Genomic DNA, 12446 nt, shown 5'->3' on the forward strand with positions numbered 1-12446 from the left:
CATATGGTACTGGGGAATCTGAGGGAAAACTGCATTTGGCTTTACGGAAACCTTAATTGGCTCAACTCCCTTCATCAAACCTATCTCTTTCCCTGTCAGATCCCACACTTACTCCTTAACCATTCCCTGTAAATCAGGGTGAAGCTCCTTCACTGTAAACATTGGAAAGAAATTAATCAGAGGGTATTTCTTATTTACTGTCTCACACTCTGTCCCTGGGGCCTGGTCATCTTCATCATCGCTATTCGTCTGAATCTCGATTCCGTCATTTGAACAAGTAATCGAACACCTGGTTTTACACAGCAAGTCTCTTCCCAGTAGGGATACTGGACTTGAATCACAGACTACGAATCTGTGCATTCCCTGAAAGTTGCCAATTTTTACCTGAACTGGTTCTGTGATTGTGTTGGTCAGATAATGATTTGCTACTCCTACAACCTGGACTGTCCTTCCTGAAGAAGGCAAATTTGGAACTTCTGCACTTCTTACTGTAGAGAATGTAGCTCCTGTGTCACCCGAGAATGAAACTCAGTGACCCATGACTTTTCCCTTCACATAGGGGCCTTTCTGATCTACTTCTAAGGAAGCTGCAAGCATACATTCATCTTCATCCGAACTGTCGCCCACCCAATCATCGTTTATTCCAGTCTCACTGTGTAACAGGAATTGATGTACTGTATTATTACTTTGGCCAGACCTCTGAACTGTGACTGTTGAGGAAGCATCACCTGCTGCTGTTCCATCGGGGCTTGAGATATTTGGATTTGCTGTCAAGGTACCATGAGACCTGCTGTTGCATCGGCTGTAACTGTCATTTGTAGACGTGTCCCTTGCACCTGCTGCATGGGTTGGAAATTCTGCATTTGATTCGCATTATTTTGGAAATTCGGATTATGACCTCTCATTCTCGGTCCTCTCATTTTCTGAAATGAATTGATGTCATTACTTTGCTGAACTACACCTTCCTGCACCATCATCAGACACTCCAGCTTCCAATGACTGACTGCTCCGCAAGCGCGACAAGGGAAAAATGTCTTCATTCCTTATACATCTTTCTAAACCACTACAGTACCCATGTCTGGACCATGGTTCATATTACCTCAGCGACCTTTTCCTCTCATCTGGTTTTGAAATACCATGTTTTCCTGCTGTTGCTGAGGAAAGTTTCCCTGCATCCCTGTCTGTGCAGCTTTAATCTGCATCACCATCGCTTTCTTCAGCTTTTTTCTGCTTCAATTCAGTTTCATCACTACAGTACTTCACATACTGCAATACCTCATCAATCGGATTTGCTTGCTAACAAATCAAATGACTTAATCATCTGGCTAATTTCAGGTCTCAATCCTTCCACCAATCTAAACACAAAATGAATCATGTCTTTTGGCTCAATTGTTTCTCTACCACTGTAATGCCTGAACACCTGCAACATTCTCTCATAATACGCATGTATTGACTCCTTTGCTTCCTGAGCTGTCCTGTCTATTCTCTGCCAGTCAGTATTTCTGGGCGAAATTCTCGTCTTCATGAATTCATTCACCTTGTGGTAATATTTCATTACCTCAGGAGACGGTGCGCTTGTAATTTTGTCTCTCTCTGGCTCTCTCGTCAGCCAATCTACTCTTACACTCCCTCCACAGATCGGCTGGAACCACTACCTCAAGTAGAGTGTTTATGTCTTCCCAAAGGCATCTTGCAAGTTTCACAAACCTGTGTGTCTGCTGGTTCCATTCTACTGGCTCATCTCTCAACCTGGGATAATCGTTGGAAAAACGACAGAATGTCACTTCTGCTCCACGGGACATGAACAAAATTCCCTCCGGGAATCTCCCTCATTGGCAACATTTTCATTGGGTCCTTGTCCTGCTGCACATTTGCAGTCAGCTCTACAGAATCTCTCTTTCTCTAATCTGTTTTGTTTACCCATCTGCCTTCACATTTGTCTAATGCTCCCCAAAGCTGGGCGCTTTGAGGCAATTCCCTAAGGTGCGCATTCATTCCTGCAGATCTCATGTCTGCAACAAAGTCTTTAGCCTCAAAATTTAACCTGTAACTCCTTTTCAAATGCTTTGTTTTCTCTATTTCTATTCTGTATTTTTCTGCCAGGTCTGCAGATTTTTGGTGCACATTGCTCACTTCCCTTGTAATATTCAGGCACAGATATCTCAACTCAGCTTCTGTGTAGGACTCTAACCTGTTCACACCCATAGATCCCTCAATGAGCTTACCTGCGTTCATGCTCAGTCTCGTGTAGTTCAAGTACTCCTCTCCCATAGGAGCACTATGCAGGGTATTCCCCTTGTCTAACCATTGTCAATTGCTGGGCTGTTAAACCTTGCATTGAAATGTTACCGGCCTGAACAGGTGGTGCCTATTGCACAACTGTATTCGGGGTCTGCGGTGTCAGTAAGTTCAAGCCCTGACCAATGTTCGATCCCATCACAGTATCCTTAGGAACTCTGAACGCACTAAGGTCTGACAAGGACCTGGACCCGTCAAAGGTCTGTCCCGTAGGAGAGACTACTTGCGTGTTCTCATTAAGTCCTCCCCTCATTACATTCTGATTCAGGATTCCCTGATCCCTTACACTGGGTTTCTCTTGCGCAAATAATGGTACAGCCAGACCTATAGTAATATGTACGGCAACAGCATCTGGGCTTGGTCTGACACTTAAATTTTATGGTTGTTTCGCTCCCATATTTTGGCTCATCAGTACAAACATATCTGTCTGGGTCCCTGTCATTGGAGAGTATCTTGGCATTCTCTGTGGCTGCACCTGCGGCAATAAGAGTGGAGTTGGCTCTGTCTGAACCAACACTGGTCTCCAGAAAACCTGTTCTGTAGGCACAAATACATTTGTGTCAGTTTCCACAATAGGCACATCAGGGTAAATTCTCTGGACATTCGGTTGTGGCACCTGACTTTGTACTATGGGAGTAGTAGGTGCGTTAATGCTACTCTGCATCTGACTATGTGTCGGGCTAGGATTAACCTGCACCAAGCTCATTGTTGCATTAACCTGTGTTGGAGCTGTGGGATCAGCACTGGTACTTGGACCATTCGCAACACAAAAGAATGATGGACGAAGTGCTGACAATGCAAACACTCACCCCCAGTCACAGATCTGGGTTTAATCCATCATTTTTTTGCTGCCCATGCCATTCCAGTTTGGACCCAGCCATATGCAAATCAGTCTTGACCCTGTTCCCCATGGGAACAGTCCAGCCCAAACTGCCAGGCCAGGTCTTCCCTGGACTGGAAACAAGCATCCTGGGACCGGTTTCGGGGTTTCACCCCTCATCAGCCAGGCTAGCTTGAATCCAGTAGCATGGGAAGCACGGGACCCATGTCTGGGCATACCCTTCCCACTTAGGGCAACATTAGCAACACAAAAGAATGATGGACGGAGTGCTGACAATGCAAACACTCACCCCCAGTCACAGATCTGGGTTTAATCCATCGTTTTTTTGCTGCCCATGCCATTCCAGTTTGGACCCAGCCATATGCAAATCAGTCTTGACCCTGTTCCCCATGGGAACAGTCCAGCCCAAACTGCCAGGCCAGGTCTTCCCTGGACTGGAAACAAGTATCCCGGGACCGGTTTCGGGGTTTCACCCCTCATCAGCCAGGCTGACTTGAATCCGGTGGCATGGGAAGCACGGGACCCACGTCTGGGCATACCCTTCCCACTTAGGGCAACATTAGCAACACAAAAGAATGATGGATGGAGTGCTGACAATGCAAACACTCACCCGCAGTCACAGATCTGGGTTTAATCCATTCTCCTGAGCTGCATATGGTGGTGGACGATTTCTCAATAACTGTAATAGAAACTCATCATCGTCTGACTCTTCCTCCACTGTAGAAGATTTTCTAGCCTCTCTACTCTTGGGAGGGCTTATGGCAGTCTTTCTAATAGCTTTTCTTCCTTCTATCTCGCTATCTTGAGTAATTGCTGGAAATAATTTAATCCCTTGCAAAGTCTCCGTTCTCCAAAATTTCTGAGCATGATCCCACCTAGCCTCCACTAATGTCTTTTCTGCCTTCCTCATTCTCCTCTCAAATTTTGCTGTCAGGCTACTAACTCCCAGATCGCTAATGCTTCGAACTGTGCTGGTCTCGGAGGGGGTTTTAAATCATACAGCACCCTCCTCAAATTGTCTAAACTCCTCAAATTAAATGTTCCATTGATAAGAAATGCTAAGCTCCCATCTTTCTCTGTCGCTTCGCACCATTGCTTTAGTCAAAGACATAGCACAACACCTTTTTCTTCCATTACAATGTAAGCTGGTGTGCCTTCTGGTAGTGTAATTTCCCCTATACTCGTTGTAATGTACGTATCTCCCCTTAAAGCACTCTTTAAAGCTTCGAAAAATGTAATCTTTTCAACCTTTTATTTCATTCAAACTCAAATCAGGAAGTGACTTTTTATTCCCAGAATTGTCTTCGCCCACCTTCTCAACCAATTGCGCTTCACGGACGACTGCCAATCCGTGTGCGACCCTTCTCACTAACCAACCTATCCCAACGCGGCTCCAATGACTTCACACTCACACATACTGAGACTGACAAAGTCTTGCAGCTTGTCTTCCTAAACTCACATTCACACGAAACTAATGCAATTTATTGCAAGCACTAAACCAAAATCAAAACAAAATCTGCTGGTTTACTACAGGTAAGGTAACACAATCGCTTCAGAAACTTTACAAATTTTTCACTGATATCGTTTAGCTATAAACAGCTACTCTCTCTTTCTCAGCTTCCCTGATTCGCAAGCAAAATTCGACTTGCAAATTTTACTCTCATCTGATCAGTGGGTCTGTCCTGGTGCATATAGGACTCGCCAGATCTCAGTCAAAAAATGATTTCACTCACTTTGACTCACATTTTGACTTGTCAACTATGCCCGAGTGACCTATTAAGCCAGACAAATTACAAAAAAAATCCAAGTGTCTCATACACTTTCCAATATACTCCTGAGTCTTAGACCACGCAGGGTCTGTACATCAACAACCACGTGGACAATTTTTTAGCACAAAGCGCCACACACGTGAAGTTGGACGACTTCCCTACTCTCACACTGTGGAGTACGCACACTCCTTCTACAACTTCATTTGGAGTACGCAAACTCCCTAAACGCTCACAAACATCACAATTCACCTGCAATTTGCATAAGCTGTGCAAGTGCAAACCTACTTCATTCACTCTATCACTAGAACGCCGAGAACATCCTCAAACCACCATTGGAAGCTCCAAGATTCTGGGAAAGTCATTTCAGGAATTAGGGGCACATTTTTTCTCCAATATGTATCATTGAAGAATAAATCCAAATCTCAGTGATAATGAGCTATCAAACTGCTACTATCTCTAGGGACACCTGTTGTCTCCCAGTCTGTTATCAACTGTTTCTGGAGTGTATGATGGGCTCTTAATGAGACAAATCATCAAACTTCTATCATCACTGTTAACATCAAGGGACAAAGCTTCAGAATATCACAATATTATGTACAGGGCCTCTACAATGGGCTCCCAAGGGGACAACCCATCAAGCTGCTATTATCTCTGTGGACATCTGCTATCATGTACTGTGCCTCTATGATGGGCTCTCAAGGGGACAAACCATCAATCTGCTACCATCACTGTTAGCGCGTCAGACCTTATTAAGTAAACTTACAAGGGGACGCGAATAGGTCGATGAAGCTTTTGACCAACGCTTGAGACGTTTCTACCATATAGGGTCATGTACCATCACAGATCAGTAACCAATAGTTAATTATTAACATCAATTATCAACAATAATCAATGACAGTAATCAATAGGAGTCAGTAATTGACGCACCATGACCTTGCAGTCATGAATAACCACACCTTTATGTAAAAGTTCGAATATTTATTTCCCTATATTAACAATGCTAAAGTCACGTTAAATGCATCTCAAAATCAAATGATAAACATACAGAAACAACACTGGCTGACTGAAGCGTCTGAAGAAATGCAATTTAATCAAGGCTTGAGCTACTACACATTCTGATATTACTGTGCAAATTAATAGCAAGAATAACTGGGCACATGATATCACAGGCATTTAGTTTTCAGCAAAGAAAATAACTCAAATGTTATTTCAAATAGCGAACTTCATCAGTGAGCTCCCTAACTGGCATCCGTTTAGAATTAGCATGTTGGGCTTCATGCAAAACAATTTAGTCAACACAAATTTGGAAAACATCTAACTATGGCTCTATCAAAATATTGCAGTTGGTACCTAGAAACAAAACCAAATAGACATGGCAAACATCATTACGATTAGTATACCTAATCCTCACTATAGATCAGCAAGCAGTGTCAGTCTTCATCATTGGGACATCAGTTTGGTCAACAAGGCATAAGGCAGAGTTCAGAAAAGGCAAAGTCTTTAAGCATTAAAGTTAAGCACGTCTCTTCTCAAGACGGAAAATGGGCAAAATGCCCTATGGCAAGATTGGCGAATAAATGGCGTCTTCTCAGTGCAGTCCCGCTAAGATACATTTCCTAAAACTACTTCCCAAGTCCTTATTTGTCAAGGGATCGTACGTTCACACTTTGACCAATAAAACTAAAACATCAGATCTACATTTCTACTTGTACACAGTTCAAATGTCGATGATTGGCTCCTTTCGTAGTGTTCTCATTCATCTAGTTCATCAGGAAACATTATTGTTGCAGCTTATACTCCAGTCAGCCTGGTTATTGTTCCTCTCCTCAGAAAGTCAGTCTTATACATATTACATTTATACTGTTGCATTCTGCAGGAACATCTTCTAACAAGCAGTTCTCATGAGAAAGACTTAGCTACGAGCACGTTAGGTCAGCACAGTGGAAAATCACAATTTAATTCTCTAAGCAGACATTTTATTAAATGCTTTAAAAAATACAGTTTGACATGAGGCCATGCAACTAGGCCAAGACCTCCACTAAGTTAAGGCTTTCAATTAATAAAGCTAGTACATAATGCATAACCCTAAATATGATGTGTTACTACATTAATCAAACATATGCTCATCATTTCATATTAATAAGCCATTATCAATAAGTACACTTTGTGAAAATTGGTGACCACTCATTGTGGTTACACTTTCATATGCGTGCATTATTTTTCCTACGTTATTACATTTTGTACGCAATTTCAACACTCAGGATACATGAAAATTCATTAATAATTCTGTTAAAAACTCCTACTCTAGCAATGGTCCCACATCGTCTGGAAGTTGTGGCCTGATTCCTGGATAGCCCGCAGCGCCACACCCAATTCTAAAAAGGAAAAGTGATTTGTGATAACCTAAACATGAGACTCTGACTCCTCGGGGAAGTCGTGGTGAACAGATCATACCCTTTTTGCTCAGTTACTCACCCCTCTGCCTGCTCAGATCTAAGAGAAGGACCTCCTCCCCATATCCGAAAGGTTGGCAGTGGTCTGTCTGCTGTCTGGATGCCAATCCTCTCAGGTAGCTGAAGAGTCAGGGTCAGGATCAGCAAAGCTGCCAGTCGAATAATGTGCATCACAGGACGGTCATGACTGGAATGCCCTCTGTCCCCTTTAGGCCTATGTGGTGCATAATAATTCCTGCAGTGTTCTAAGAACAGGCCTGACATGCTAAAATGTTATAGGAATTGGGTGATGACTCCTCGTGCGGCAACACAAGTTAGAATATCATGTCCCGAACACGACAGCCTTTAACAGGGCACAAAGTGAAATGTGTGCAAAGGGCTGATAAAATGTGCAGCATGAACAAATATGTCTTCTCAGAATTAAGCAGCAGATTAAAATATAAAAACAACAAGCTAAATGCTGGCTGTGCTAAAAAAATCTGAAATGTTACATGTAAAGGTCAGAGGCTATAGGCCTAATACCAAAATAAGGGTGTCCAGCCCAGGCACTAAGGAGAACCCACAACAAAGCCGTAATAAACATAATATTAGGAATCCATCCCCCAGGAGGAAAGTAGGTGCAATGGATTCAAATGTTAATACCACAACCTCCCTGAATGGACATCCACTGAGTGCACATCTACTGAATGATTGTATATAACTCTGAGAAATTACTGCAGGAGGAAAAACTGGTATATGGTGAAGGAAGGGTGAGAAGACAGAACACACTTCCAGTCTTTTATCACAGGCGGAGATTCTCAGCACTCATGTAGATATTTGCTTTGTCTGAGTAACAACGGTGTCTTTGATGTTCCTTAGGATACCAAGTAGCATAATACCAGGATTAAATAAATAAGCCCTGACCACAACATATATACCAGACAAGATGGTTAAGCTGCTCAACAGTTCCTTCAGAACAGAATACAGTGCTGAGCCTCTACTAGCACAAGAGACGTCCCAGCACCCTCAAAGGAACTGGCATTGTAGATGCCATGAATCTTCTGCCTTGAGGCCCAGAAATTCAAAATGTTTGTAGGAGCGGTAATTGGTAAGGAGGTCTTTGAAGTCTCTAAAAATGGGGGCAGGAGAGAGTGGAGCAAACTGGGGAATGTAACCACAAACTGCAAAGTGGGACACAATGTTGTGATGAAGTATGTGAGAACTGGAGCCCTACAACAAATGAAAACCTGCCAGGCACCATCATGCTGGTTCTAACTATTTATAGAAACCCTGAACTAGTTAGTGTGGTCTACTCACTTTGCTGATCTAACCCAGACGTTAGTGTTTGTACAGTCTTGTATGTGCCCCAGTTGGCAATAGAAGGTCCTCCATATTTGTCAGCCTCTTTTGAAAACTCTATAGCCTCTGTTTCTCTACTATATCTTCTTAAAACCTTTCCCCTTTGTATTCCCCTGAGTAACGTCTTGACAGTACACCTTCCCCTGAAGTAGACCCCCACCCCCTCCTGATGATTTGTGTGGGAAAGCTGTATGGAAGGCTTTGTCAGCCGAGGAGTGCTTATAAAGGTGGCAGGATACAATGACGTCTCTGAAGCATCATACTTTTTCCAGGCTATGAGATCCTGTAAATTCCACTGTGTATAATGGAATATAGAATTACACTGAGCCATCCCCTTGTACAGTAGGATCGGGATTTTTGAATATAGATCCTGCTTAATGGCACAAGTACAACAGGGTGGATTCTACATGCACTTGGAAGAACCAAGTGCATCAACACTTATTGATCCAGAATGCCTAAAAAAATATCATAATCTAGATGTTGAAAGGCTGCCTGTGCATTGCATAATTGGAATGGCATGTCAAAATATTCAAAGCGGCCACACTGCGTATTGAAAGCATTTTTTTCATGTATCACCTCTCTGGGTCCGAAATAAATTGTATCCCCCTCTTACATCTAGTTTAGAAAACACTGTGGCTGTTTTGGTCTGATCTCTCACATCAGAAATTAGAGGCAATTGATAACCAACAATGGATTGTGATATTGATGTGTTTTAGCCAGTATAAATAAGGTCTGAAGGCACCATGTAGGTTGGGAATGAAAACATTGGAGCCCTTTCTGGAGTCATGGAATGCCTGGTGAATCCTTTTTTCAGATTCTCATCTAAATACTCCTTTAAGACTTGATCTTCATCAGAGTAGATGCTTCCATGGAGGATCACTGCATGTGAAACATAATAAGTCGAACAATCATGTTCCCTATGCAGGGGTAGATTATCAGTTCCTGTTTTGATGAATATGTCTTTGAATTCCTGACAGGGTGCCGAGATCTTTCATTCTTGAATACTGTGCTTGTTGAAGAGCCAAGCATGTCAAAGTCTGTTGTGATAATCCTGAGCAAAGAAATCACTTCTCTCTGCAAAAGAGGGGAAGAAATAACCTGTTTCTTCTAATCAATGGTAGTATTTTGTAATCTCAACCAACAGGTTCATAAACCAATCTGAAAGGATGGAGCACTTATTGGATGACCTGCAATTTCTTTTTTGTAGGCTTTATTTTAACATTTTTATTAAATACAAGATCAGCACAGGGTGAAAGCTTCCATCTTTAGTTGGCTACGATAGTTACAAACTGAGCTATCCGGTAAAAGAGTGACAGGATAGGGCGGTTCCAAAGAAGAGAGTATTAAACCAGAGCCATCATCATTTGTTCATACATCACCACATATAGAGCTATCACCTAGATCATTCACACATTTTTTGTGAAGTTAAGATCGAGTCATGATTAGGTTAAGAGTGAATGGCATGAGACAGTAGGTCAGAGTGAGAGCCAAAACCTTGATCATATGTAATTTCCACATAGTCAGTATCAACACTGGCAGCATAGACTGTGCTATATCTCTAGATGTCAATGGTTTCCCATCTATACCTCGGGTAGGTTCTGCTATTTATTTGTCCTGAATAGGATTGTGAGCCATTTTCTGACACATGGTCAAAGAAACACATTGATGTCCACACAATTGATTGAAACTGGAAGTGAACAAGGCCCAGTAGGGGGAGTCACCTCAAGAGATTAATAATAAAGAACTCTTTATTGTGTGCACTCTTGTCTTGTTAGGAAACCCATGAGAAATTTGCATGTCAAGGACGATCTTGATAGTTTTCCTGTAACTGTGGGCATTTACTAACATAAGTAAATCAGTCCATAATTCGTTGTCCAAGAGGTAGAAACAACACAATTGTGATTCTTATTATCTTTTTTTTGTTTTCATAAAACTCCTTTTTTCTTCATGAATGACTATAAATCTTGATCTTCAGTTTCATATCAAGTTTAGGATTTTTGATAAAATGGGAATCTGATCTGAATGATACTAACTGTGGTGGATTAGGAGGTTGTAAGCACAAACTCATATACAATATATTGAAATAATGTCTATATTGTGATAGCATAGATTTGAAGACCAAACATGATGGATAGACTTGGATTGTCCGATGTGACACATTGAAGTTTGATGTTTTCGCTCACTTCTAAAGAGAGTCGTCATTGGTTTTGTATATGTTATGTTCAATAGCCCTGAAGAAGTGTCTGTTGTTGTGAAACACGTTTGCTGCTGCTTTGTCAAGAATTGTTTTTATAAGGTTGTTCATCAAGATTTATGGGCTTTTTGTTGAAAAATAGACTACTAGAAACATGATGTGTTCTCTCCAACTCTCTTACAACGAAAGATGGATTAATGTACGAAAACTGGTCATACTGTTCTAGGCTACTACAACATCTGAGAGGATAAGCGCTGCTCAATAATCCTGCTACTGTTAGTGCTTCTTAATTTATTAATATAAGGACCAATTTTCACTCAAAAACAGAAGTCATTCATCACAGTATGTGTCTTCCTCTTCATTTGATAGAGTTTTTCTTAACTATCCAATCTGCATGTGTTCTTCCAGGCAGGCTTGTTGAGAACCTTCTTCCCCCTCTTCCTTTACTAAAGAACCCAACTCGTATGTTCTATTCTCCAGCTATGTTGTTGCCCATGTATCAAAGAGTTAAGTCTATGAGGGCATCATTAGTGATTGGTCTGTTTACTACTGGGGATAAGGGAGCCATTGATTAAACAAGCCATCTATGCTACCTGGAACCTGCTTCAGCTTTTATTTGATATGAAGCACAACATCCCGGGGTCTTTTTTTTAAGGAAAGCAGATCCATGAGAGCAGATTGAACGGTTTATTTTTTTCTAAAAATACTCACAAACTGCCTTAACCCTGATCCATTAGTAAATGGCATGACCCAAGTCAGTGCTTCTTTGGTTAAATATGATAATATAAAAGCAGATTTAGCTTGCTTATGAGGATACGATTGCAGTTGAATCAAAAAATGCAATTTAAATTGGCGCAAAAGGCCTGAAACATATGAGGATCACCTAAAACATTTTCTTGGGGAGCCAAATGACAGGTGTTTATATTTGTCATTGCTACCAGAGCTCCACTACAGACCTCCTGACTTGAGCTGTTACCTGTACAAAACGTGGAAGTGATTTCAGTTGCTGAACTAGTGATTTAAAGCAGAAGCTGATTAATAGTATTTAACAGTAATGTGTGTTCTTGACGAACCACTTCCAGATCATTTTGAACCATAGTAATTGCTTTTGCCATAGTTTGTAATGATTAATATTCAAGTTAATGCCAGAAGGTGGACCTGGCAAACTATTAGTAATGCTCTTGTCTTGTAAGGGAAGGAGTTGCAATAAGTTTGAAGGTTAATCCCGCCATCTTCCTCAACAGATCCCCCCTTGGAGTAAATGAATGTAAAGAATTCTGAGAGAAAGTCTTAAGCAAGGAAAAAAAAGCAGGGTGAGGGACGTGAGAGAACACAAAACACATACATTCTTCCGTCACAGGAGAACGTCTCTGAATTTGTGCAGATATTGGCTTTGACTGCGTAACATCAGGGTCTGAGGTGCTCCTTTAGATAACAGGTAGCATAACACCATGAATTGATGTATTAGCACTGAACACAACATATATGCCTTACAAGTTTAAATGACTCATCAACTCCTTCAGTAGAGAAACCAATGTGGAGACCACACAGGC

This window comes from Pleurodeles waltl, chromosome 7 (assembly GCF_031143425.1).
Source record: "Pleurodeles waltl isolate 20211129_DDA chromosome 7, aPleWal1.hap1.20221129, whole genome shotgun sequence".
NCBI lineage: Eukaryota > Metazoa > Chordata > Amphibia > Caudata > Salamandridae > Pleurodeles > Pleurodeles waltl.